The 27,595-nt window shown below is 35.8% G+C and overlaps 1 protein-coding gene across 2 annotated transcripts in view; it reads right to left on the reverse strand.

The window, feature by feature from the left end:
* The window catches only part of LOC126849362 (CD151 antigen-like), a 102,210-nt gene that overhangs the window by 63,372 nt on the left and 11,243 nt on the right, over nucleotides 1-27,595 (reverse strand). Inside the window, exon 2 of one of the 2 annotated variants that reach the window (XM_050591120.1) lies at nucleotides 9,786-9,877. The exons of the other annotated variant lie outside the window; for it this stretch is intronic. The gene's annotated coding sequence lies outside the window, so the exon portion shown is untranslated. The remainder of the gene's footprint in view (nucleotides 1-9,785; nucleotides 9,878-27,595) is intronic. 2 annotated transcript variants of the gene reach the window in all.

Raw genomic sequence — 27,595 nt, forward strand, 5'->3', positions numbered from 1 at the left:
CTGTCGCGAAGCTCTTGAACCACCGTATTCATGAGAAGTGTACCGTGGAAGAGTACCGTCGTCGCGCAGGTGAATATACCGTCTCATTCAACGCGCGTAGAAGGCCATCTTTTCCGACTTCCCCCTTTCCGGCCATTTTCTCTTTTATTTCTTTCGTTGGCTCGTCGAGCGCGTCTTCGAGCGCATTCGTGCTTACGCGCATGAAGCGCGAGACGGAAAGTAATCTAATTTTCAGCGGATTCGTCGAGGAAGCTGCCTTTCCCTCGTGTGATTAATGCGCGAAAGCTCAAGAGAACTAGAATGTCGATAAAATACCGGCTCGCGTCTTCGGAAAAATACAAATGTGAAGAGCAGAATGCAAAGAATGCGCTTGATTTTCAATCTTCTTTCCCTTATCACCAAAAAACATCACGACTGCAAAGATAATAGCGACATTTTTAAAATTTTTCGATTACCTTCACGATTAATTAATTCGATTGTGTGACGCTAATGAATATACCAATATTAATTCTAGTTTTACTAATAATGATGAATTAGTGAAGTTTAAGCACGCGGAGGAAGAGCGCTAATGTGTGTCGTACTTTACTTAGGGGATACTTTGATTTGTCTTGTTACTCGCGCGGTATATAACAGAACGCTCCCATTAATGAGATGCGCCAACACTCGCCGACTGCAAAAATATTTACCGAGCAAACAACACTGGCCGCAACGACGTCCCGATAGGATAGCTCCCTCGAGAGATCGAAGCTCTACTTTGTGCGATACAATCAACTTCGTCGCGCGGTGGCCCGACATCGAACGGTGTGTCAACATCGCTTTGACTCAGTTCTGCATTCGCCACCTCTCTCATCTTAGTTGTCACTAACGGTGAAATTCAAATCACTTAGCGAGCTGTATATACCTAGCGTTAATAAAACCTGATTCGCTTTATCGTCTGATTTATTTTATAACGCATTTAAAATATATTGACGAGAGTGTGAGAGCGAAAAATTGATAGAAGTGATTGAAAATCTAATGCTTAAAAAAAAAAGTTTGCAAAATATAAATTAGCAAAAAAAAAGTATTTAGAAAATTTTATAAACTAATTTGATGTATAGGAAATTTGTAAGTTAAAAGATTTGCTATATCTTTTGTATATAAAAAATTAAGAATTAAAAATCGATTAATTAAAAATTAATTAAAAATCGATTTTATAAACAGTGATATAATGATGTTAACGTATTTAAATACAGCAGATATGAAAGCTCTGTGAAATAAGCAAAATTTTGCTTCCAATTTAGACTCACTTACATTTAACGTATCTATGACAAATATCCAAATGTCATCTGCACGTACTGGGTTAATTAACTCGAGCTAAAATTCTGAATTAATACAAGCAATTATTTTATTTACGGAATCATCGCTATACTCGCTGTATCCGTTGAACGTAAATATTTGGAAGTGACATGCAACGTGCAACACTGTAGAGCTTTTAATTTTATTTCGAAATAGCCATTCGAGGCATTCGATACGCAATCGCGTTTGAACAAATAAAAAAATTAAAAAAACAGCGATAAAGCGATGGCGAAACGGTTTTGATAACGCTATGAAAGTTTTACATTCGTCGGATAAACGAGGAAAAGAAAGAGAAAAAAATTAACGTTTTTCTGCAATAATCCGTATTCTGTCCTTGAGTTTTCCTTGCTTAATTAAATCGCATAAAATTACATTAGCCGCGGGAATTCCGGTTGATTTAACCAGACGTGATTAAGATATCTCGCGAGACCCCTATGGGGGAATAAAAGAAACTCTCACGGTGAATGTCGATATTCTTCGAGAGACACTCTAGAGATTTGAATTCGTAAGATAACGATAGAGCAAGCTCACCCCTCGGAGCTTTCGTTGAGCACTCCATACCAGCCAGTCGGGGACTACAATGGTACCCACGCGCCAAGATTTAATCGCGTCCGGAGGGAGAAGACGGGAAAAAAGGTAGGGTAGAAAGTCTGTAAGCAGCGATTTGTCCCGCCGAAAGGAAGAAGCGATGAAAGGGCATTTAAAGTTTGCGGACAAGCGAGGCGACTTCACGGTACGCTAAACAAAGGGGGTTGGTTTGCGGCGCGATAATGGAAGGAGAGAAGCCGCTGAACTTATTCGCTTCCTTCCTTCCTTCCTTCCTTCTTACGATGTCGTTCCCTTTTGTGGAGACGAATAAAAAGGGATAATATCAGAAAGGAAAGGAGAAGCGGGCAAGAGAAAGAAGGAGAAGTTGGGGGAGTGCAGGAAGAAATCGAGAAACTTATCGTTCGAGGATCCAATGTACTTAAGCCACCGTTTCGCTCACTTTCCGAGCCTTCGAAGACTCTTTTACGTGGCTGACATCCAATAAGAAAACTCGACAACCTCCGTGAGAGCGCGTCTAACGTCGCTCGAATCGGCGAAATGGAAACGGAAACCGCCCCACTCGTTACCGATTGCGGAAACAGACGTGCAGCCAAAGCCTCATTGGAAGAGCAGCAGGTTGATACTTAATTACTCCGGAAATTCCTTTAAACAGTTCCGGAAACCTTCGACGCGTACGAGACGAAATGCCGCGGTTTACTCACCGTTCGCTGCACTCGCTATTCCGACCAGCCAAACAATTTATTCGCGAGCAATTGCGAAGCCCAAGAAACTACGCCTGGTATCTCGAGAAACTGTTTGCTTCAGCGTAAAATATCGATGAATCAATTTCGATTTCCAGGTGCAATGTAGAAGCAAAATTCGCAGAAGCTTGCGGAACGAAAATATTAATCTCATGTAAATATTTTATGAAAATTTCGCGAGATAAACACTGTTTATCATTTAAGAGGGCCGTTCAAACCTTTCGAAAAATAACTATATTTTCTAGAATTTTTTTTTTGCAGTTTAACAAATAATAATTTTTTTTACATCATTAATACAATATTGTTAAATACAACAATTTTAAGTTTACAAAAATTTGTTTTTTAAGTTATGCGAATATTTGCAAAACTTCTCCAATTTTAAATGGCTGCACGGTGTGTAACGACAACGTTCATTTATCATACCCAAAATCAAAAATACAAGTTTTCATTTTAAACTTATTAATAGCTATCTGTTATCGAAAGGTTTTTTCAAAATTTTAAAAAAGGAAAAAATGGCGGTATGTTTCGTTTTTTTTTAAAAAAATGCATCTTTTTTTTGTTTAATACAAAAGAATAGGGAATCGGATTAAAAAAAAGCTTCGTTAGCAGATGCCGAATCTTATTAGAAACTCGCATGCAAAATTGAATGCACGGTGTGCACGAAAATATAAATCTGCAAATATTCGCATAACTTTTAAAAAACAATTCTTCTTAATCTGACAGTTTTTATTAAAAAATTTAACAACATTGTACTAATATAGTGAAAAAATAAAAAGTTTTTATCAAGTTGTTGCAAAAAATCTCAAAAACGTACTCATTTTTCGAGAATTCAAATAAATATGCCCTTTTAATAATCAAACGTATACATGAAAAATCTTTTTAAGGATATTAATCTTCGCGAGTGCGCAATCGTCGCATTCGCCACATTCGCCAATGCGCATTGTCAAGTTTAGGGATACAATCCTTTTCATCGAGGTGTGTTGGCGAACGTAGTTGTAATTCCACCGAGGAGAGACTTTATATAGACGGCGCGCGACCAACCATCACCGCGACACGCTCACAAAGTTTGCCGCTTCTGCAAGTGGCGAGGATCGGAGCGACGTGTGCGGAGCGAGAGACCGCGAGAGCTCGTGCTTCAGATTTGCACGAAACATCGTCGCTTTGACACGGTTCGATGCGGTTTCACAGTACGGCGCCTTGTGCACGCGCAACTTGCGCATTGTGCGGATGCACAAGGCGCGCTGCTCCAGGGAATGTTGTATGCGACCGCGGCTGTTGTATTGAATATCCGCGCCAGCTTATTACCGGTTGTAGCACGATAATGCTGCTGCAACCGTCCCGCGTTATTCGCTAGAGTACGGCAATCTCTCCAGGAAGCAAGTAATTTCCCAACTCTTAAACTGCGCGAAAGCATCCAATCGATTCCAATCCGCATCGAGCTAGACGATTTACATCGTCGTCGAAAAGCCTCACGCCCGACAAAATTATACGACATTATTATATACGGTGGTACGAGAAACGACCTTCCATATTTTTTTTTTTTTCTTTTTCAACCTCGTAGCAGCGGGTCTTCTATCCTCCGCTGTCTCGTTCATACGACGCGAGCATATTTTTTTGCTTCATATAATGGGAAACGCGAAAAAAGTTCACTGCTCTGACAGGTGAGAAAAAAGGGGGAGAGAGAGAGATTCTTGCATGCTGTATCCCATTTTAAAAAACAGATATTCTCTCTTGGGCCATATTCCGCGACCACAAGTTTAGAAAAGAGTACTAACGCTTCGGCTAATGTTACATCTGGACATGTAAGCGCTTTATTTTGTAGCACTGAATAAAAATTTAATTACTTTTATTTAACTATCTCGCCATTCTCGCTACTGTGTGTGTATGTATTTTAAGTAGTGCAATTTAAAAGATAATTAATTAAATCGCAAGATCCTGTTAATTTATTCTCTGAAATGTTTCCGTTTATCTTCAATCGTTGACGGTTAATGATTTTGCGCATTTTGCTGATTTTATTATATCGTATGATGAATCAAAATTATTATAAATAAAATTATAATTTGCGACGTAGGATCACGGTAATTGTGACTGTGTTAATCGCTCGGGAATAATTCCTCTTTAACGAATTATGGTAGGAGAAAATCGCTCGGAGCAATTCTCGTGTATCTTGCTCTAGCGCGGATAAAGTCTTTTTCAACTTATTTATTACTAAGTCCCGGCTTGATTATGCAATCTGCTTTGTGCAATCGGGGAACACTTTTGCCACGCACGGAAATGCATTACCCTTTCCACGGTTTCTACGGCCACGATATAAAGCAGCCGACGAGATTTAGAGCAAGGAATTCAGCGGTGAATTCCGCTCGTGTCGTGAAAAATGCAAACGCGCGAAAATGGAGGAAAAAAAGAGGGAAGAAGGAGGGTGAAATGGTATCCCTCGAGGGTAAGAGAAAAACTGGAGAAATAGTTTGAACTTCGAATTACCTGGCGGATATACGCAGGCTTTGCTAGATTACGAGTATTCGTAAGCCGCCGCTATACTTTTACACAAAGGGAGAAATTTCGAGGAAGAGAAGAGTATAACTCCGTCGAATGGAATTCTCATTATTTACAACTCGCCGGTTCATCTTCCCTCGCCGAAAGTATATCAAAGTCGTATTTCTTTCCGGAGTCAATGCAGTGGACGTAGCGTTCATAAACTTCATAACTTGCTTTAATAAAGCGTACACAATAACCGAGGAAGCTGTAGCGCGAATTGAATAAATCGAGAAACAAGAGTAGAGGATACATTTTTTAACACGTCATTGTAACGAAAGTTTTAATTCTATCCTTTAATATTCTTTCTTTAGTTCGCACGACTTTGTTATTTCTGAAAAATTAAAAAAAAAAAAAATTGCAAAAACAGCAAATATTCGTTCAATTCATCGATTAGTTCTTCGTTATTTTATATAGTTTATTCGTTTGTATTAAATTAGCTCTCCGCAATCGAAAATTTTCCTCGGATGTTTAATTATTGAATAGATAGAATTAGATATATCGTAGCTTGCGATCCAGCTTTGTTTAAAGCTTCGTTTAGCGCGAACTAGATCCGAACGACGACGGTGTCTTCAAGTGTACTCGGAAAATGACTGCGACGGACAGCAAAGAACGCTACAAAGTGACAAAGACAACGGCAAAAACTACAAAACTGAAGTAACAGAAGCTAGAGTAGAAAATGAGAGAAGCGAAAAAGTCCCTTCGGAAGAACATCTGACTTGGACGGCTTTCTCTCGCTCGCTATGATTAATTTCTCTCTTAACCAAGACCAATAATTTCTCCTTTATTTTATAAAACAAAATCGTGGTAGATTTTATTTAATATATTAATTTTACTTATGGTATTTTAAAATAATAGATATATTGATATTAAATAAAATTGATTAAGATATTGATTGTTTATTGTAGCAAATTGGCTCCTTCAATAATAAGATATAACATTGTGAGCTGCGAGAATCATGAAAATATCAAGAGACAATAAATCGTGATCGTAAAAAAAAAGAAAAAAAAAATATCTGATATATCTGAAAATTATGTGATTATTTTAAAAAATTTCTTTTCTATAAAAAAAAAAATAAAAAAATTGAATGTAATATAAAAACTGATAAATAATCCACAAAATTATGCGATTAATCTTCATCAAACGCAAAAACGATCGCATTTATTGCGACTCCGATCTCTAAGTAATCTAATTCAACTTGTGTCCACGGAAATTGGTTCTACGATTTCGCGACAAGGACTGAGATTGGTTCATAAAAACTACCTCGTTGAATGGAAAGAACGAAGACTGAGAATTTTCTCAAGATGATGATTTGCCTGAAGAAAAGCCGAGCGAGAAGACGGCGTGGCGCTTGAGATGCGGTTAGGGGAGGAATTTCAAGATCTCTCTTGACATATGTCTGCTCTCTCTCTCTCTCTCTCTCTCTCTCTCTCTCTCTCTTTTTCTCTCGTATGATTGTCTGAACACTTGGAACAAGCTCGAGAGAGAGAGAGAGAGAGAGAGAGAGAGAGAGAGAAAAGATGATATAGTTTCATGCACGTGCGAGCGAGGGAGAAAAGGGGGAAAAGAGAGAGAGAGAGAGAGAGACCGTGCGAGCCGTGACATATGTGCGCGCGTGTATGTCGCGCGCAGATGGAATTGAGCGTCGCGGCGCCTGCCTTGGTGAAACGAGCGCTTGGCGACGGCGGTGGCGTCCCTCGTTATCTATATGCAATATGCATGGAAGAAAATACGCGCGCGTACCAGTCTATAATTTAGCGGCGGCGGACGGGCGGGCGGGCAGACGGTATATCTGCGAGATTCGCACGAGCGTGCGAATGCACGATGTTGACAGAGACGGAGAGACACCACATGTCGGCGGGTTTAGCGTGATTGTCCTTCTCCTGGTTAATATCCTATATGCCGTCTGTCGCGGTCACAGAGACGCGCATTGAAGCTCTGGAATAATAATGGAAATGGAAGGCAGGCAATTCGAGTGACATTAATATCCCTCGATGAATTATTGCCGAATTTTGATTGACGTTTAATTAATAAGTTTTGATTAAAAACTACTAATTGTCATAAAAGTGTCACATTACGAAATTATTCGTTTATGGCTACTTTAAGTTATGCAAGAATATTATTCGCGCGTCTTTACTTGCGTGTATTAGAATTTATTAAAAAGAGACAAAAATATATTGCAAGTAAATCGTGTTTCCGATAAAATCAGGTTTACCATAGACAAAGAACGAATCAATTGCGAAGTTTTACGTCCAATTTGACCGTTGACGTCCGCAAATTGAAAACGAATTCCAGAACTGCTATGCGCTCTTTGTTTCGCTATGACGCTGCGGGGAAATAGAGAAAAAAATATCGCTTTTGTTTCAACGATATCGGAAATGGAATAAAAAAAAAAAAAGAGAGATCACAGATTCATCCGCGCGCAAGGCATACGAAAAATGTGACAGAAAAGCTCGCGACAGCATGCCTTTGCCGGCTATGAAGCTGCCGCTGAGATATACACGGAAAATCTATCCCATACAAATACGTTATCGTACGCGATTCCTGTACCATTTGTGAAAAAAATGTACAATTTACGTGAGAATTTTATTTGCCGTTTCAACAAGCGAAATATTTAGCGTAACGGCATTCTTTGCAAAAAGAATCGACTGTCGCGCCTGACGTCGAAACCTATCGCTCGTAACTAAAGACCATTTTTAATCCGAAAATTTCGCGGATAAATTGGCGCGTGACATCGTGAAAAATGTCAGGATCGCGTGACGATAATATTCGCGACGCGCCTTCTTTCCACATCGTCTGATTCGTGCATGTTCGTTACACGCCGCGATGCAGCGAGAAGAGAGATAAAAGTTATGCAGATCCGGAAATTAAAATTCAATCGATAAATCACTTTGGCCGTCGATTTCCACCGTGGAAGCTTGCCAAGGCGAGTCCCAAATGGCCCTTCGCGAGATATAACGCAACTGTTATTTCGGCCAATTAGCATCGTCCACATAGCATCCACAGCGCGCAGAAAATAGCGGAAATAACAAACGATATTATGTGTATTGATTTTTATATAACATTATACAAATGAGTGCGTTATAGAAATATATCGAACATCTCGATTTATTGTTAGAATTTTGGCACGCTTGCCAAAAGAAATATTAAAGCTACCATATTTTTGCCAAAATTATCATTTCCTCGGAATAAGAGCTATAGAAAATATGACTTTGTTTGTCCAAAATTTGAAGATTCTCTTTATATATCCGACTCGTAGAGAATCTTCATAAATTTCAAGATTATAGCGTGCTATCTCTACAGTCTCTCCTTCAACAAGAACTTTCAAGTCATCGAGAATATCATCTAACAAAGTGGATCAATCCGTTAATTATTTTATTTAATGACGACACGAAAACCGGGATTTAATGAGTTTATTTTTCACAGTTTTCGTACGCGGCTAAAGGAGAATGCGCGATGGGAGGAATAGAATGAGAAACGTAAATCGCAACAAGTATCTTACCTGCGACGAGGAAAAGGGAGATCGAGAAGGGAGGCGGCCCCCTAGAGGGCCTTTCACCTAATGATTTGAGAAATCATTGAGAAACTACATCCGCTAGCGAACGCGCGTGGCCATTTATGGCCGCGCAAACAGATCGTGCGATAATGTCGATAGAGAGTTGAATGTACATATTTCCTTTTGTCTTTGTGCGCCGTACACATCTTCATGATTCTTTTCCTCTGGATTTTCCTCTTATATGATTTATACGATGTCATATCGAGAAAGAAGATCGAATGGAATGGAGGAATATATATATATATATATATATATATATATATATATATATATATATATATATACATGCTATATATAATCTCCAGAGAATTATATGTGCAACAAACATACAAGATGCGGAAAAAATACCTTAAAATATCTCTTTTTAAGAACAATTATTTTCTCTATCCACCAATTGATTCATCTCATTCTGTACGTAAAAGTATTACAGTAAAATTATCGGAAAATAAATATTTTCGATGTTTTAAGATGTTTTATATTTAATATCAAAATATGTCAAAATAAGATACAAAATAATTCGAAAAATACTTCATGAAAAAATATAATACTTTATTTTAATGTTTTGAAGAGTTTTCGAGATAAGCTACAAGAATATCAAATAAAAAATGAGGCTTTTTATTTAAGTTTTCAAAGTTAACTTTGAGATCTCTTTTATAACTGCGTTCAGGGTCAAATGGGTATTACCGTTTAATGAATTTGTTGAAACCGTACAACTTTCGTACGTAACATTCTCTTCTCAAATGCCTTGTCTTCGAGATATTTTAATTTTATAAATTTTATTAAAATACCGGTATTTTTTCCGCGCCTTCTATATTACGCATGTATGATTATTACTGCACTATAATAATGAAATTTCGTACTTCTTTCATTGTTCGAAATAAAATGATTAATGAGATATAAGAGAGAAATTATCGACGCATTTTTTCGTCACCGACAAAGGTTTGGCTTTAGGCGAAATTTTATGAAAGAGCGAGTAGTCTATGGCTATACAATAATTGTACTAAGCAATTCGATGCGCGATAAAGAAGAATTGTGCTCCGATAAAAATTCAATGCGATACTAAAAACACTCACCCTGCGTCATTGGCGAGTAACGTACGGTCGATTCTCACACATGTCTATTTCAGAGTCCTCGAAGTTATCTTATCTTCACTCGGCTATCCGATCTGAAACAAATTTTAATTATGTTTAGCTGATGAGCATCGAAAGACCTGTGATAATGGCGCGCACTTTTAGTTAACATTTACCAACGGCTATGTGAAATTTTATCCTCAAAGTCAATAACATCAACACGCGTCGGTTAAATCCGATATTTGACATTCGAACGTGCTCCTTGTATCAAACGCTTTTAAAGCCAGTGCGAGTGAATTAGTTGGGTTGAAAATTTTTATTCACGTCAACAGTTGATTTCACAAGGATTGAAATGAACAAAGCGTAGCCTACGCGATCTTGTTAACGAAATAAATATCGAATGGCAATTAACAGTGATTATAATTAATCTTTTTATTTAAATAGACGAGCTGTTCGAGAATTGCGAAACTTTTGAAATTAAGCGAAGAGTTTAAGTAGAATGCTCGCAAATGGAGTGATTTACTACTTTTACTTAAACATTGTACTTGCACCGGGAATTAGCGAGATAATGTGAAGATTACGATGGTAGAAGTAGTTGCTTTCCGACTCCTACTTAATACAAGCAGTAAACCACTCTTTACCTATATCGTTCTGCGCCGCGAAACGGTAGTGAGTTATAAACGATGTCCGGAACAACGTTAACTCGTTGCTGGATGCGCCATGTAAACGCGATCAGATTTACGGCATTTAGAGCGATAAGCCACGACCCAGTAATGCGAGCCGGCTGCACGGACATAACATTAAACTGGCTTTCAGAAAGGAAGAAATGAAATCCAGACGTATTAAACGCGAGACATGGCGTTTTGCTTCCTGCAAAACGCGCGATGCCATCCGTTCTTGCTTTTCAAAAAAAAAAGAAAATTTAATAAATTTTTAATAAAAGGTAATAAAAGATACGTCAAAACATAACATTATTACATTGATTAGAATAAAATTAAAAAATTTATTTATTTATCATTACACTGTTCAATGTCAAATTTGCCTTAAGAAGACTAGGCAGCCAAAAAAAAAGCATCGACATTTTTTTTTTATTTTTCGAAACTGTTATGTTTCCTGAATAAAATTTTATTTATGTCAAAATTGTGAATTTGGCAATCGAAAAAATCGAGAGACGCACGAACTCATTTTCGCAGGTCATGGTAATCTGATAATAACAGCAGCTTACAAAATTTTGTGCCAGAGCATTTGAACATTGTTTCTAGAGTAATTTTTACTTTTTTTCAGAAAAACCTTTCCTGTCTGGGACTTGTGGCATTTTTATTCGAGTTTTTATCATAAAGTCTTGAGCTTTATTTTGATCTGTTCCTGCTTTCTAAAGTACGTCTCTTTCGAAAGATGTAACTCATCCAAAAGTATCAAAAATACCTATTTTAATAACTTTGATTAAGGTTTTATCATAAACCTGACGTGATACGCCATTTTTACGGCCAAATTCGTAATGAGCGTTGAAAAATCTACCAGGAATGACTCGATAAAACTCTAGACAAATTTGGTGTCGAACACTGTTATCTGTCCTTTCTTACACGGTGTTGAGAAATCGATAAGCAGTGAGAGCGCGAAATTTCTTCCGCAAAAAGTTAAACGTAAACATTCATCTCGACGGATATATACATCGTAAGCTTTATGAAACGGCTTCCGTAAAAAAAAAAAAAAAAACGGGTTTTTCCAAGCAACACAGTTTAATATCTATATTTTCGCGAAACTATATGTCGCACTGTTGTACGCGTTGCATAATTTCGCGTCCTCTAACGGATTGTTTTCTTTCTCTCGACGTATGTCGCATCGTGTTCGGTGGGTGTCGCGCCGTTGTTGCACTTTGCATTTTTCAACGAGCCATACAGAGTCTCATATGCCGCCGCTGCCTTCGCGCGCAGCAGCTGCAACTGCAAATCCCCGGTACCGGAGGATCATCCCAAATGCAGAGGGAATAGAGAGACGACGGTGCATCGGGGACAGCCCTCTTGGGCCGGTCGACTTCCGGCGCATCGTCTGCAATTCCGTTTTGCAATATTAAACTCGCCCGAGGATGAGTATGCTCTGAGAGGCGCACGAAACAACGATAACGTTCGAATCCATTGGGAGAAAAAAAAAAATAGATACAGTAAGCGAGGTAAACTATCGTGTAAACTTTGTTGAAAGCGAACAAATCACCTCTTCGTTCGTAGAGACATCTACATGTGAAAGCGTACACACATACACACGCACATTTTCTCGAGGACAAAGGTATCTTTTTCGAAATATATGACATAATTGACATAATATATAAAAGATATTTGTAAAATATAAAAAAATATCAGGAAAATAAAGCTGTGTTTTGTCAATTGATATTGTCTAATAAAATAAATTTTGTTATTAATTATACATAAAATTAAGAATTAACATAGCAGAAAAAAATAATAGACATTTCGTGTCTCCAACTGTACACACAACTTTCTGAGAGAGATTAACGTATTTTTACGACTAATAATTTATTCTTCCTGCAACAAATTAACACGAAAAAATGCATTAGTTGGGTTCAGTCTCAATTTGCGCGATACATTCGTGTGAAATGTTCTTTGTAGAATATTAAAAATTCTAACGATGAGACACACATGTTGTCTCACACCAAAAATGAATAACCGGTTGAAGTTTATCGGTTATGTTACCTCGAAAAATAAAAAATATTGTTCACTCACTGTATTAATATTGTTAAAGCGCAGATTATTTCAAGCATTTTTTTAAGCTTTTTTCTATATTTTACAAAAGCGCTGAAAAAAAACAAAGAATCTGGAACGATACGCGTTATGATATCGGCTTAACGTCACGCATTTTATCTTCTGTCAAACTTTTATTTTTTATCATTTTATTCGCGAAACGTTTTTTGACCTACCATTTTCATTTTGCCGCATCAGACGCAGCAACAAAAAAAAGAGCTTCCACAAAAGTTTGAATTGAATGTCAAAGAACGGCGAGGTAGAGTGGAAAGAGAAAGTCGGACACGTAAGGAAACTGTGACAAGGAAAAGGAAGCTTCGCAAGGAAACTTTTTCTCCCGCCGGACATCCGAAAGCTTCCTTTCAGCCTCGTTTCTCGCCAATTGTCAACAATATCCGATGTATCAAAGGATCTTGGATCGGAAAACCACAGAATTCATTGAATGTATCACATTCGAAAAATAGAGGTAAATATTTCCTAATATGTTTAACGTATCTGTGTAATATAAATGAACGCTCATTAAACGCTCATTTAACACAATTTATCGTTACACAATATATTTGTATTATACATATACCGTACCTTTAATAAATAATTTTTTAAGAGATGTATTTGAGAAAGTGTTCAGAGCTTTTATTACAATTGTCAGTTTCAAGCGATACTTCATGATCCACTTTTACTGTCCAATCGAAAAAAATCTGTGGTCGATGGGAACTCGTTCGGTTTATTGCGGACTAAAATAGAGAACGAAAATCCCCCTGGTTGCCGCGAATAGTAATCCATGCATAGACCGCACGTATAGAACTGTATCGCACGAGTGTCTCGATTATCCGAGCAATGCACAAGCCATTTGTACGATATTCAAATATTATGTGTCTATCGTGACACAGCTCGTTCGTGTTTTATCGGCCTGTGATTCCGAATTACGCACCATCTTCCGTCGTGTCTCATAAACAAGTTTGCCTATGTGAATATGCATCATACAATTCCTCTTATATACATTTAAAACTTTAACAAATAACTCGTTGAATAATAATTCAACGTCGAAAATAAATATTAATCACTTTAAAACTGTAAGAATTTACAAAATAAATAAGACGCAACGCGTTGTTTAATTTTACTCTCACTAATTACTTTCATGTTATGTGCACGCAAAAAAAAAAGTAAATTTGATTAATACAGACGCGGATGCCCCTTTCTGAATGTCCATTTTCAACATCGGATTTACTCGTGACACATATATTTTTTCCATTAATAAACTGGCAACAACAATTGAAATCTATATAAATTTAAAAATTTATTTTTATTAATAAAAGTTTTCAGCAATAATAAGTAAATAATTAAATTATTAAAAAAAGAAAATGCTAATTCATGTAAACACAATTGAATGCATTTTCATACACATGTAGTGATGTGCATCTCAAATGTGAGAAAATAAAAAAATCCCTTTATATAAAAGTTTCTAATTTTTGTTTAAATAAAAAATAATATTTGCAAAATACAATTAAATTTATACATACATTGTATTTACGAAGCAATTTACTATAAATGAAAAAAGCGTCTGATATAATAAAAATAGAATTGAATTTATATTTCGTAAAATAATGGAAAAATGAAAATCTGTAAAACCGGTTTCGGCATATACGCATTTTTTGTAACAAATATTTCGATTCCCGCGTGCGTGTGTGCGCGCGCAAAGAAATTGAAAATATCTTCTTTAAAAGATATTATACAACAAATATTCTTTTCTCCTCGATCCTCGATCTCCTTTCTAAATACCTATTTGATGTTGAAATTGCTCTTTATTGAAATATGTTTTAATATAATAATATATTCTTGTGAATATGCGCATAATAGTAGTTGTTAAAGAGAAAAAGATAAAAAGAATTTAGAGAGATATGTAAGAGTATTCTAGAAGATTCGCCATTTTATTTCTACTAATTCTTTGACAAGTATAAAATCAGTCTGTTCTTAGAAAAAAATTTATTTAACATCTCATAAACTGCTGAAAAAAAAAATCAAATTTTATAACAATAAATATTCTTAAGGAATCAAAAGTTTCAAAACAGAGAAGAATTATATCTTCTCTAAAATTTGTTCGGTTAAAGATTTCTACATTAAAAAAAAAAAAATTATATATATTTTATATTTGTTATAAATATCATATATATTACAATTGCATATCGAAATTATTTTTTTAACTAAATAATTTCATTGTGATTTATTGATTACAATTTATAATTGCTGAAACATGCTATAAAAACTTCCATGCGTGAAAATAGGCAGAATAAGGATCAATAATCCGCGTTTATTTTCAACCACTTCATTCAATTACCTCGATAATCCTGTCTGCATGATATTCAAATATTAGATATTCGCGAGCGGCCTCAGATATTCACTTCCCATCGATTCCTCGCGGTCCGGAATCTAGCGGATCTTTCGCAAAGTGGTGTGCTGCAGACCGCAGCCGGATCCGTTTTATCGTCGTCCGTAGCGAGTAATAAAGTTTTCATCGTTTCGACCGCTGGCTGCGCGGAAATGCAGTTTCCCTGTTAAAGGCTCAAGGTACACACAATTTCGAATGGAGAGAACGAGCGGAAATGCAGCTAGAACGTGAATTCCGAGAGCGGATTGACGACTCATTTTAATCAATCAGCTAATCTACTTGCTATGCAAGAAAGTTTTTGCAACAAAGATGTAGGAACGATAAGAAATAGTATTTTCCGGGAAGAAACGTGTAATCAGGCACATACAAATGAACTCTAACTCACGTCATTCGCTTTTCTTTACTTCATTTTTTCTAATTTCAAATATTATGTAAATATAATATACTATATAATACTATTTAAATAAGACACCCTATATACATTTAAGTTAATTTATATATATATATATTTTTTTTTTTTTCAAAATGCATTTTCGATTTTATTACGTTCAAATAATATATATATATTTTTTTAGTAATATATATATATATATATATATATATATATATATATTTTATATTAATAAGATAAATTTGAATTTACAAAAACTCTGTATATTAAATTGATCTGGTATATATAAATTATAAAAGCTTGAGAATAATAGGCAATAAGAGCAATAATTATATATTAATTTTAAATTTATATAATAATTAAATACACACACACACACACACACACACACACACACACACGCACGCACGCACGCACGCACGCACGCACGCACGCACGCACGCACGCACGCACGCACACGCACGCACGCACTATACATATATATATTTAACGAAAATTTTCCCAATAACGTGATTTGTCAGAAAACATCGTTTCTTGTAAATGGCAAAGAGTTTTTAAGGCCTTAGCTAAAACGCAACTCGCCGAAGAACGGTTCCTATTGTATTTCTTTAGCGAAATCCCCGAAGCAATTTTGAAATCGAGCACAAACGAGTCGCCGATCGTTTCAGAAAGAGAAACTTTTGTGGAGCGATTCCAATTTTTCCGTGACGCCCGGCGACACGGCGTTACGTATCGTCGCCGCGCTGTATGTTGCATTTCTATGGTTTTTAACCAGTGGATTTCCCTCATTTTGCTTCAGCAAAAGCGAACGCCACTGTCGACCAGCGGACATTTCCGATAAACTTTTGAATTAATTCTCTTGCTGCTCAAAAGAGAAAAACGGAAAAAAACCGATTATATAAAATCCGATTATATTTTATTATTCATCCGATTTTTCGAATGTATAATATAAAGTTCAATACACGATTCATTGTCAAAGGCATTACATGACTACAAGATCATGAAGAATAAAAAGACAAAATAGAGATACACATACATCATTAAAGGAAATATATCAAATAAAATAAATCTAAGCAATATTAATTTAGAAAAAAATAATAATTTATTGTACTAAATTATTTTAATCAAAAGAAAGAGAGAGAGAGAGAGAGAGAGAGAGAGAGAGAGAAAATTTGTTGCAGATATTTTAAATTCAATGACTGGGATTATCGTACTCGTTTTAGACAAAGTTAGTCTATCGGAAAGACATCGTATTGGTCTCTCTTGTTACGAGAATTGATGCTTTCGTGTTTCTAAGCCCGCTGATTGCCTTTCCGTTCGATAGGAAATTCGAAGACGGTTTCACTTAACGAAGTAAACGCGGAAATCCATCGGGAACGATTTTCCTCGAACTCGATTGCTCGCGACTCTTTATCAGTTGACATTTTCCCATTCAACTCTTTTTCAAAGCCGCAGTTATTGTCATCGCTTAAGACACGTTTCCCTCTAATAGCGCCTATTAGACTCTTGATCTTACCGTGTCTTCTAACGTACGAATTCTAATGTACGAGCAAACTTTCGATATTAAATTTTTCTAATGATTATTGTCCGCCTGCCATCTCATTTCGTGGCTTTCCTCGAGAGATACGACGATTTAATTAATAACTAAACTCGTGATCGGGTCGCTTCGAAACGGCGCTTATCGCAAACGTATTCACCGCTAGTCTGCGAAGTCATAACCAAGGTCAATTCAGAAAAGGAGGCTATATCGACGTTGTCTAACAATGCGGCGGACACTTCGCCGTAATTTGGCCGACCAATAGCAGGGAGATAACTGCGTTATGTGGGATTTCGACCTCGCTCGAGGGAGAAGGAAGGGGAGGGAAGGAAGAGGAAGGGATGGGAGGGCGGGGAGGGGAGGGGAGAGGAGCGAAGGGAAATTTTAGTGGGATAGAGCGAGCATACCCCGGGGTGCAATCCACTTACATAGCTAATATCCGCCACCATCAGCTGTGCACCACTGGGTAGCGGGCATTCTATTAACGTCGAGGACACCTCGGCGACATCAGTCCCAAGGATATTCACACCTAAAATGCAACTTTAAGTATTTCCTTAAAGGGAGAAATACGATACAACATCGTGATGGGAACAATCTCGTTTTTTTCTTTTCTTTTTTTGTAAAAAAATATTTTTTTTTTTATATTCTTATATACAGATGATTCTTGGTCAAAAATTAAGGATGATCTTTCATATGAATATATATTCTTATATATATTTATATATAATATATATATTCCTATCCCTTCCTCAAGAGTTATACTCCTTCAAAATAAAAATTAGTAAAAATTAGATTTTTTTTTAAGTTATAATTTTGTATTGTTTTTTTTTTTCAACATTTACTATAATTTTATTTTTTCGCTTGTTAATTTTATTCTAAAATTCGACTTCTCGTAACTCGAAACCTATATCATTTAGCACGATGCTGTGCATAATAATATTTTTTTTTTTTTTGAAAACTATTGATTTTACGAAAAAAATAAAGGAAATAAAAAAGTTCCTAAAGAAATCAAGCTTTCTAACGCATTTTTAGATGATTACATTCCAGTCCGTTAAAAAATTCTAATAAAAAATTAAATACAAATTGTTAGTTTCATCCTCTTATAACAATAGAAAGATTAAAAAAATAAGTATCCTTTTTCCACCAGTGGAAAATATCCATCAAATTTCATTTTTCTAACTTGTCCAAAATTTGAAAAAAAAATTAAAATTAAAATTTATAATATATAATCACTTTCCCCTTTGGAAAAGTATAACTCCTCAGAGAGGAATATAGAAATATATGTTTATATAAAAAAATCGCCTTAATTTTCGCCAGAAAATCATTTTCTACAATTTCTCGTACTTATTTAGAAACATCCTGTATATACTGTTTTGATCTATTTCATTTTATGAATCAAAATTTATACGATATTGATTCGCTAATCATTTAAAGCGTACGAAGAGATTCACGCATTGATAAATATCATGCTAGTATCTCTCTCTCTCTTTTTTTTCATGGTCACGGATTGGCATTTCATGCATTGATATCATCTCATTGAACTCCAATTAAATCAGAATAACAGTTGCAATGAATTTAATAACGAATTATTCACATCTTATGAAAACTGCATTAATTTCATACCCGCATTACATTCGATTTATCACGCCATTCATGATGACGTCTGTCACAACAATTCAATATAATATGACCAATCTGAATCGAATTCATGTATCTACGAGATTCGCTTGTCGCAGAACCCGTATAATCTTCACGACTGCTTAATCGATCGAATTAACAATCGGAATTCGCGATAACGCGTTCACGAATTCACGGTTTCCGCTGCGCTAAGTGCGAGCATGATTGAAGCAATCGGGGCCATTCTGTCGATGCGAGCCTCGTACAATCCTTTCATTGAATAAGGGCAAAGGCCACGAATCGTTTGAGAAGTGGAACGGACGGATTAGATCCCGCGTTACGTATACGACACCGACGACCGTGATTAGCAAATGGAAGCGGGGTCCGAGAGAATCGTTTCCCGTGGCCCATTGTGACCTACGGGGCTCGTCCGGTTCCGTGTATAGGTAATGTCTATTGTATTAAGGAGCTGTCATTAACACGCACACGCCATTAGCGCGCGGTACGGCGCTGTTTATCGGCGTCTGGTAAAATCTCCGTTCACTTCGGTGTCGCTTAATTGATTCGTCGGCGGATTCTTAATTACGACGGGCACCGTGCCTGCTTGCGCGTCAATCACGACGCAATTCCGACGGCACCGTGATTTTTATTCTCAATCGTCGCGGATACGTTTAATTAATTTTGCGTGATGGCATCGCCCCTGTTCGCAGCGAGTAATGCAAAAACAGCAGCAAACCGGTTTATATTCCAGTTGGCTGGCGATACCGCATGCCACAACTCAAATAGTTTAGAGGTTTGACGCGATAATAATAATTCCTTAAAACTGTTTTCTTACATCAATCACTCACAAAGTGATTTTAATTTTGAATAAGTAAAATTATAATTCTTTCGCGCAACACACACACACACACAGACAATATATTCGATTTTTTTATGCGTTTCAGGTAATGATCTTGCGCGAAATGTGGGATTGTTTAAAAGAAAGATAGACGAAGGGCTGTAGGCTCGACGCCAAGGGATTACCGTGTACCAAGATATTGAAGCCTATGTCACGATTCACATCGTGACTCACGATGTATCATTAGTCGTTGTTTCTTCTCGTGACTTCTACGTGAGGAACGGCTACCCATTGGCCTCTGATATTTCTCCTCGTGGTCGGCCCATCTAAATTCCTGAACAAGAGAGCAGCAGAGCCATTGGGGATGTGACGAGCGCAACTCGATAAATCTATTTGTTTGCTTAAGCGAAAATACGCGTACGTGTCTAATGTCATTTGTGTAGTTCTAGATATCTAACATGTGAACATTCCGACATTCCGTTTGTAACGGTTTTCCATTCGTTTTCTTTATTACAAATCTTTAAATAATATAATACATAAAATTATAAATCAAATTTTATTCCGCGAGTATGTCACGGATTGTAGACTGTTTATAGCAATTTTAGGATAAAGAAGAAAAATTATATAATAAATATTTAAAAAATTATATAAAATAATTATATAGGACGATTCAAATTTTAATTTATTCATTTAAATATCGCTAAAAAATTAAATAAAGTTTACATATAATTATATTCCTGTTATTTATACAATGCTATTAATCATGACGTGCACATTCGAGCTTTTGTGACGAAATTGTGCACAGATTCTGTTACAAGACCGAACGGTGCGATCTTAATCGTAAGACTAGAGTAAATGAGGCTAATTAGAATTTAACGTATGCGGTCGCACTAATGAAGCCCAACAACCGGTGGCAAGTTTGCATCGAAACCAGTAGTTGATATAGCCGACGCAACTTTGTGCTCAAAAGACCGAGATATAGCTTCCTGCCATGTGTCTTAATGCGCTTTACCGACTATAAACGGCTTTGGGCAAGAGACTCTGATGCCTCTCGTTCACCAAAGCAACGCTTGCGTAACACCTCGATTAATATTAACATTTATATTCGCGTCTTGTAAAATTAAATGTCCATGTCTCGTGACATGATATATATAATATAACAGTATAGTAACGTTGACAGTTGACATTTAAAAAATTTAATGTTCTTATGTGCAATTAAATAGAAAAATTTTTTAAATTACATCCTTAAAAAGTTAAATAATTCTCACAAGTTAAAAAAAATTATAAAGTTTTTTAAAAATAATTTGATCCTAACATAATGTGTAGATATCATTTTTAGGGGATTTAAGATTTATTAAAGTTAGTACTTTCTACATGTGATAAAAGAATATGAAAAATATATCGACAAATAAAGCCGTTTATTGAAAGTGTCAATTGTAAGAGAAAAATCAGTAGCACATATATACTTTTGATCACGCCTTTTAAGATACTTATATAGTGTTAGAGCGGATATTCACATCGTATAAAAAATCGTTGCAACGTGAACTGTTGCAACATCACTGCGTGTATACTTTCTAAAATTCAATTCTGAGAATTACAAGGAGAGTTAAAGCAAAATTATTCAAAATATAAAAAGCAAAATATTATATAACTATATAAATATTGTATAACTACGTACAATTTTATATTATTTGTTAAATTCTTACATAATTTTAATTTTTTAAAAAATCAACAACTCATATGAAATTCATATAATCTCTGATTATTTTAGAATTAAATTAGTTCATGTGAAAACAGATAATTCTCCATTTCAGTATCACATATCAGAATTTCGAATTATTACAACTCAAGTTTAATGATATAAAATAATAATATATAAAAATGTTTTTATTTTCAGAGATATTAGAATTGGATTTAGTCTATCATTTATGTAACAAAAGAAAGATAAACATAAAATGGTAATTAAATATTTAAGCGAAGAGACAATTGAGTTTAAAAAAAAGATAGACGCGCTGTTTAGCATAACCGTATGTGTCGTAAGGTCGTTCCCACGATTGAAACGCCGAACGGAAGATGTTTAGTACTCCTCCGAGGATTAGAATCGTTCCTATGTGAAAGAACAGAGTGCTAACATAGCCCCGGCTCCTAACAAATGTATTGTGTGCGCAGCATTGTATATGTGTGTGTGAGGAAATAACGCTTTGAGTGAAAAATTCGAATTTCAAGATACGAACATCCCGAAGGCGGAGACCTGAATAACGTCCTCCTCGAACGAATTCGAACGGTCGGAAAGGAACTCCCCGCGGATTTAGGAGGCGTAACAGGTGATTCTTCCTCATCGCAGGACACATCTTCGTGGCACTTTGAAATATGATTTAGCCGCGATCTTACATCGCCCGCTCGTGTCGCAATTAACGTCGACGTATAAAAAACCATAGTCATCCATTATCCGTTTTAGTGAAAAGCAATGATTTACGTTCATTGTACATAAAATATAGAAATATTTTTTTTAATTTTTAAACGTTTTTAATTAATCACGCTAATTTAAAGTATAATTTACAAACCGGTTTAGAAATGTTTTAAATAGAAAAGGCATCCTTCATATAAAGGGAATTCGACAAGTTTGTTCTTTACACTCAAATTAATATCTAGCTAATTAAATTATTTCTATTTACGTTGGTACGAGTTGTTTTATAAAGTTCATTATGTGTATGAATTACTCTTCTCTGTAATTCTCGTGCCACTCAAATGTTACCTTTAATACGAACGAAGTAGCACAACATGTAATTTTAGATATTACCATGCAATGCACCGTCTCGCGTTCGTCACATTACGCTTAAAGGATTATGCTTAACCCTGACGTAGAGAATATTTCCTCTCCCTTTCTTTCTCGCCCGTTTTCACTACCTGAAGATTATGGGACCTACCGATACGCCGACATCACCCGAGCAAGTAATTCTTCCGTCCTTCCAGAGAAATCTTTCAGGCAGGTTTTATTTTCCAAATAGATACAAATACATACCTGGATGCCGTGCGATTTCTAGGGAAAAAGGATCATTGGCTCGTGAAAGAACACCTTTTGCCACGATGTGGCATGTTTCGAATGAACAAGAATGTATTCATAGGAATTAAAAAACGGTAGTTGTATAATCGACGTTAGAAATTGAAAGATATATTTTTGACATGTAATTTGAAGAGATTCTTATATGAGTAAAATACATTATTCAAGAATAGTTAATCATTTTTTCTGATTAGAAAATACAAAGGAAACATAATTCAGATGGTTCGAAAGAATAAATGTGATGAAGGCAATTTTACAAGATCGTTATAAAGTTGATGTAAATGTCTTTTGTAGTACACGTGAAGCGAGATTATTTTGTTGAACTACATGCAGTATAATGCGCAGCAGGATGCAATTACAACTTTGTAGAAAATTGAAAATAAATTGCGTTCTCGTCTATTTCGTTTCATCATCGGAAGATGATGTGCATAAAAAAATTCTTAAAAAAAAAAAAAAAATTGAAAAGGAAAATCCATCTTTCTTTAATATCTATAATCTTTAATAATTCAATAATGCTACGTTAAAAAATTAATTACCTGCATGTATTAAACGAGATCATAATGAAATAAATAAAATTGAATCCACACCTCTCTCTCTCCGCACGTTAATTTGATAATCTTATTTGCAATATTACTCAACGTTAAGCTAATCTCTCTCGTCTTGCAAATGCAATATTTTTTTCACAACAGTCTTACCATATTTAACATCTAATACGATATATGAAAAAAAAAATAATTTTCTCTCTGAAAAACTCTTAAAATTGTTGAATTGAAAACGAAGCGTTGATTGTACCGAATATCTGCTCGCGCGCTTTTGTTCAGTTTTCTCGTTCCGTCGTCATTAACAACATCCAATTAACGAATATTTTTTTCGATTTCTCAAAAAAGGTTTTCATTCTGAATGGAAAATCGCGTATCACGCTCAAACGACGAGCTGGTCTCTCTCTCTCTCTCTCTCTTTCTTCTTAATGACTCTCGATTCGACGCGTTGTCAATTAAACGAATGCAAGAATCAATGACCGGAAGTGATCGAGAATCACGAGATAAAACTCTAACGGTTACAGAGATGCGTGTCAATCTCTCGTCAATGTCCCGCAGAAGTGATTCTAATATTCATCGCACGCTACTACGTGTAAATTTTCCAAAGATAATATGCTTACCATAATATTATTCGGTTGCATATTAAAAGTGTCGTTACTTTTGTACGCAAGAGAAAACTGCGCGATAAAAGTTTCAACACGAAATCATAACGATAACAAGTTACTCACATTATCTTTATTCAAAAGCAAAAGTATCGTCGTTCTCCCATATATAAAAAAATGAAGAAAAAAAAAAATTATTTTGATAACGGCACAAAGTAGTTTGATCTCAGAGCAGGAGTCACGTGACGCATCGTCACATAATTCATGTTCGCATTTCACGTCACGGTATATAAATGAAATTGTCAATTATTTATTTCGCAAACTGGAAACTTTACGGCGGTAACTTTCGGTCAATCGCTCATTATGCGACAGCAGCTGACACATCTCTGCGAGAACATTTGCCGGACGCAACTCTGAATTAATGCAACGTGGACAGGCCGAGATATGCGAAACAGCTAGATGCGGAGAAGCGAGAGCGAGCGGGATCCGGTTCACGTACGCGCCACTACACGCGTATCATACGCGGTTGGATTTACGTCAACGTATCTATTACCCACATGCAGAGCATCGGCGGTTCTCTCCTGTCGGCGCGAGAGCGATTGCATGAACGCGAAACGAGCCGGACGTAAAATCTCGACGCACGGTTGATCCTCCGTTGTGAACGAGTCTTTATTTATCGGAATCGGAACGCAGGTATCGGCCACGCGCCCACGCACGTACGTACGTGCGTGCGTGCGTGAGTGCGTGCCTGCCTGCCTACGTGCCTGAGCGTCTGGCTGACGGTCGAAAGGTGAATGTTTTTTCGAATACATGTACGTCGTGTTAGACGATTTTCACGGCTCGCGGCTTGGAAAATACACGAATTATTGCTAACAGAAGAACATATTAGCTCATGCGATTTATCAGTGATGACATCAGCGATTCGCGATTGACTTGGCGTTAATGTTTCATGTCGCACATCAATTCGATGCACCTGGGCGTATGGGTTTTTCTCCAGATTAAAATTAAATAGATAAAAACATTTCTATAATAAATGTTGTATATATATATATATATATATATATATATATATATATATAATACAGATATTTTATAATTATTATTTACATATTAATTTATAATATATTATAATATTTAATATATAATTATATATTTATTATATATATTACATTATATATTTAATATGTAATTTATATAAAATTTAGCACAATTTTATCATTAACTTATTTTTCTAAAATTTTATTTTTAAAAGACAGTCGCAATTTTAGAATGTGTTATTTTCAGAATGCGCGATATAAATGCAATTAAATTTTTAATTTCATGTAATTTCATGTGACATGTAATACCTTGTACGTGACTTGAATGAACTGAATTAAAAAGTAGCTTAAATCAGACTTCGACGGCACTTCCGGTCTTCAATTAATTTCGTTCAACCGTTTCTCTCTTCATATTGATTTTGCTTCATTTTATTTAATTTAACCGGAAGACTGATAGTAAAACTTTGCTTAACTCAATTTTCATTGTCGCCGATGCGCGAAATGTATTTAAAGTAATCTTCATTCTTTCTCTCTGCATTTTATTCTGTCATTTTTTAACGCGAGGCAATTATTATTTGCATAAAAATGAGAAATTTGTACCAAGAATTCTGAATATTTGATCATAGAAATTAATTTCATTTAATGACATTACTCAAAGTGTACGAAATTATAATGAGAAATCGCGCAACAAAATTAAAATATTGAACTGTTTTCAAGGCAAACGCTTTTTTTCGTTATTAAAAAAACTTCAGAATTATCTTAACTTCAACTAAGTATAAACATATATATATCTTGTGAATTTACATTCTTAACTTTTGAACTTTTAAAATAAATTAGTTAAAAATAAAATCAAAACTTTTTTATATACATATACATATATATATATTTTTTCTCGTTCTGCTGAATAAATTTTATTATTGAAAAATAACATCGCGCGATGACAAAAAGAAGCAATCGATACGTATATTAATGTGAATGATGACGCACATGGGTCTTATAGATTCATTTAGCTTATGCCTACGGCTCTCCCCGATGCACAAACTTTCGATTGGCAAACTTCGTTTGCGGTGCTTGAATTATTGAACGGAATTATTTATGAATTGTCGGAACTCGAGAGATCGAAAGTATTAAATTCACACGCGGCCTCGTATATGCGATTCATCGACTCATATAAATTCATCGGCCGCTTTTATGACGCGATGCGCAAGAACGGTAATACGAGTATATTTATTAAAGACGATGTTTTCATCCCGCGCTCACATAACAATTAATAGGTTTACCCTTTGCCGAATAAGCGACCCTGTCTTTACGAGATGTAAACTTATGGTCCCATTAATTGCGATCGTATCTCTCTCTCTCTCTCTCTCTCCTTCGTTGTACATACTACCTTCGGTGGAAGTGCTGCGTGTGCATCCATAAATGTAATTGATACTCCATTAGGATTAACGATAATTTAAGTGCTTTAATTGGATTCCCGTTGTAAATTCACGGCGTAATTATCGTTTTGCAATTCGCGTTGCATTTAATACAAGTGCTGATGCAATACGGCGTTTCTCGAGACTTCGCGGTAGCGGAAAGATATTTATTGTACATTAAATTCAGTTTATTGTTTTCGATTTGTAAAAAATGTATGAACGTATGTATTTTATCGTGATAAATGGGAGAGTAGAATTTCATATGCGAAAGTAAACAAATATGCCCGATTTCCGCGTTTCATATACAAGATAAATTGATTTGTCTTTCCAAATGAAAAGTTTCTTTTTCATATATCGTGAACTTATTAATTTTGAACGTTAATTGTTTCAAAACTCGACAATGAGTTAATGCATATGTATGCGCGTTTCGCATTTCGTCTCATGTGCATTGAATGATTGACGGATGCCTGTCGCTGATTTGAAGGATAGGAAATTGAAATGCCGTTTCCGCCGAAACTAAACTCAATAGCTTACGACTATTCCGAATTAATTAGTAGCTTAATAAAGCACAATTGTTTAATTAGTTTGTTTAATTAGCAGCTTAGACAGTATTTAAAAAGGAGAGCTAAAAAGGAGATTTTCACTGCCAGTCCTTAAAAAAATAATGAAAGCCTAGTGGATAGATTTGTATGACAATATGTGAATCATACAAGTTGTATTAGTATCACATATTTCCGCAATGCGTATATATCGGAAAATATTGAAAAGTTTCCTTCACAAAGGATGCGCCGAGACACATCGTAAAATTACGTGCTCGTAATGCACGACGATATACTTTGCTGAACTTTGTTCGTAAAATTTCGCAATGCTACTAGCATTTAAAAGGTCTTGTCGTAACTTTATTTCAGAGATCTTATAACTTTTATAATTCTATTTCTAACGGATCTATATACGGATCTTTCATGATATATGTTTCAATAAAATTTGTCTCCAATCGTTTCGAGGGAAACAAACGTTTGCGTCTCGCATCCCGATCTAATGTTAAATCATTTTTGAATTAAGAAAAAGAGAAAGAGAGAAAAATATATTTGGATTTCAAGATCCAAATATTTATTCGAGAATCTCGAGAAGTCTTTCAAATATATCGCGTTTACCTTTTCGCGATCTGATCTTTGCACGCACACCCCATATATGCTGAATCTCGAGTCCGCGCTGCTGCTGCTCGAAAAGGAGCCTTTTAATTGGCGGCGTAGTTAGAGAAAGCAAGCAATGTATCGCAAATTTGCATGGAAAGACGGGAGCGACAAAAAGACAGAGAGAAAAAAAAAAAACACGAGAAAAGGGCAGAGATTGCCTTTTAAGGCAGCGATTCGTGAAACGGCGAGATTTAAAGGGTAACCTGAAGTAGCGGCGAAATGAACGGCATACAAAAGACTATTAGCGTAATTAACAGACTACCTGCGAGCGTCGGCCAATTTGCGATCTCACGCAGATATCGAAATCGTAAAGCCGGACAAAACTAACGACGTGTAAATCGCGAAGATAATGTCTTAATTAATGCTCCGACGCGAAAATTCGTATTGTCGAGAACTCAAGGAAGACGATCGCGAAACGGACAATGTTAATGAATCGCAAAT

This window comes from Cataglyphis hispanica, chromosome 4 (assembly GCF_021464435.1).
Source record: "Cataglyphis hispanica isolate Lineage 1 chromosome 4, ULB_Chis1_1.0, whole genome shotgun sequence".
In the NCBI taxonomy this organism is placed as follows: domain Eukaryota; kingdom Metazoa; phylum Arthropoda; class Insecta; order Hymenoptera; family Formicidae; genus Cataglyphis; species Cataglyphis hispanica.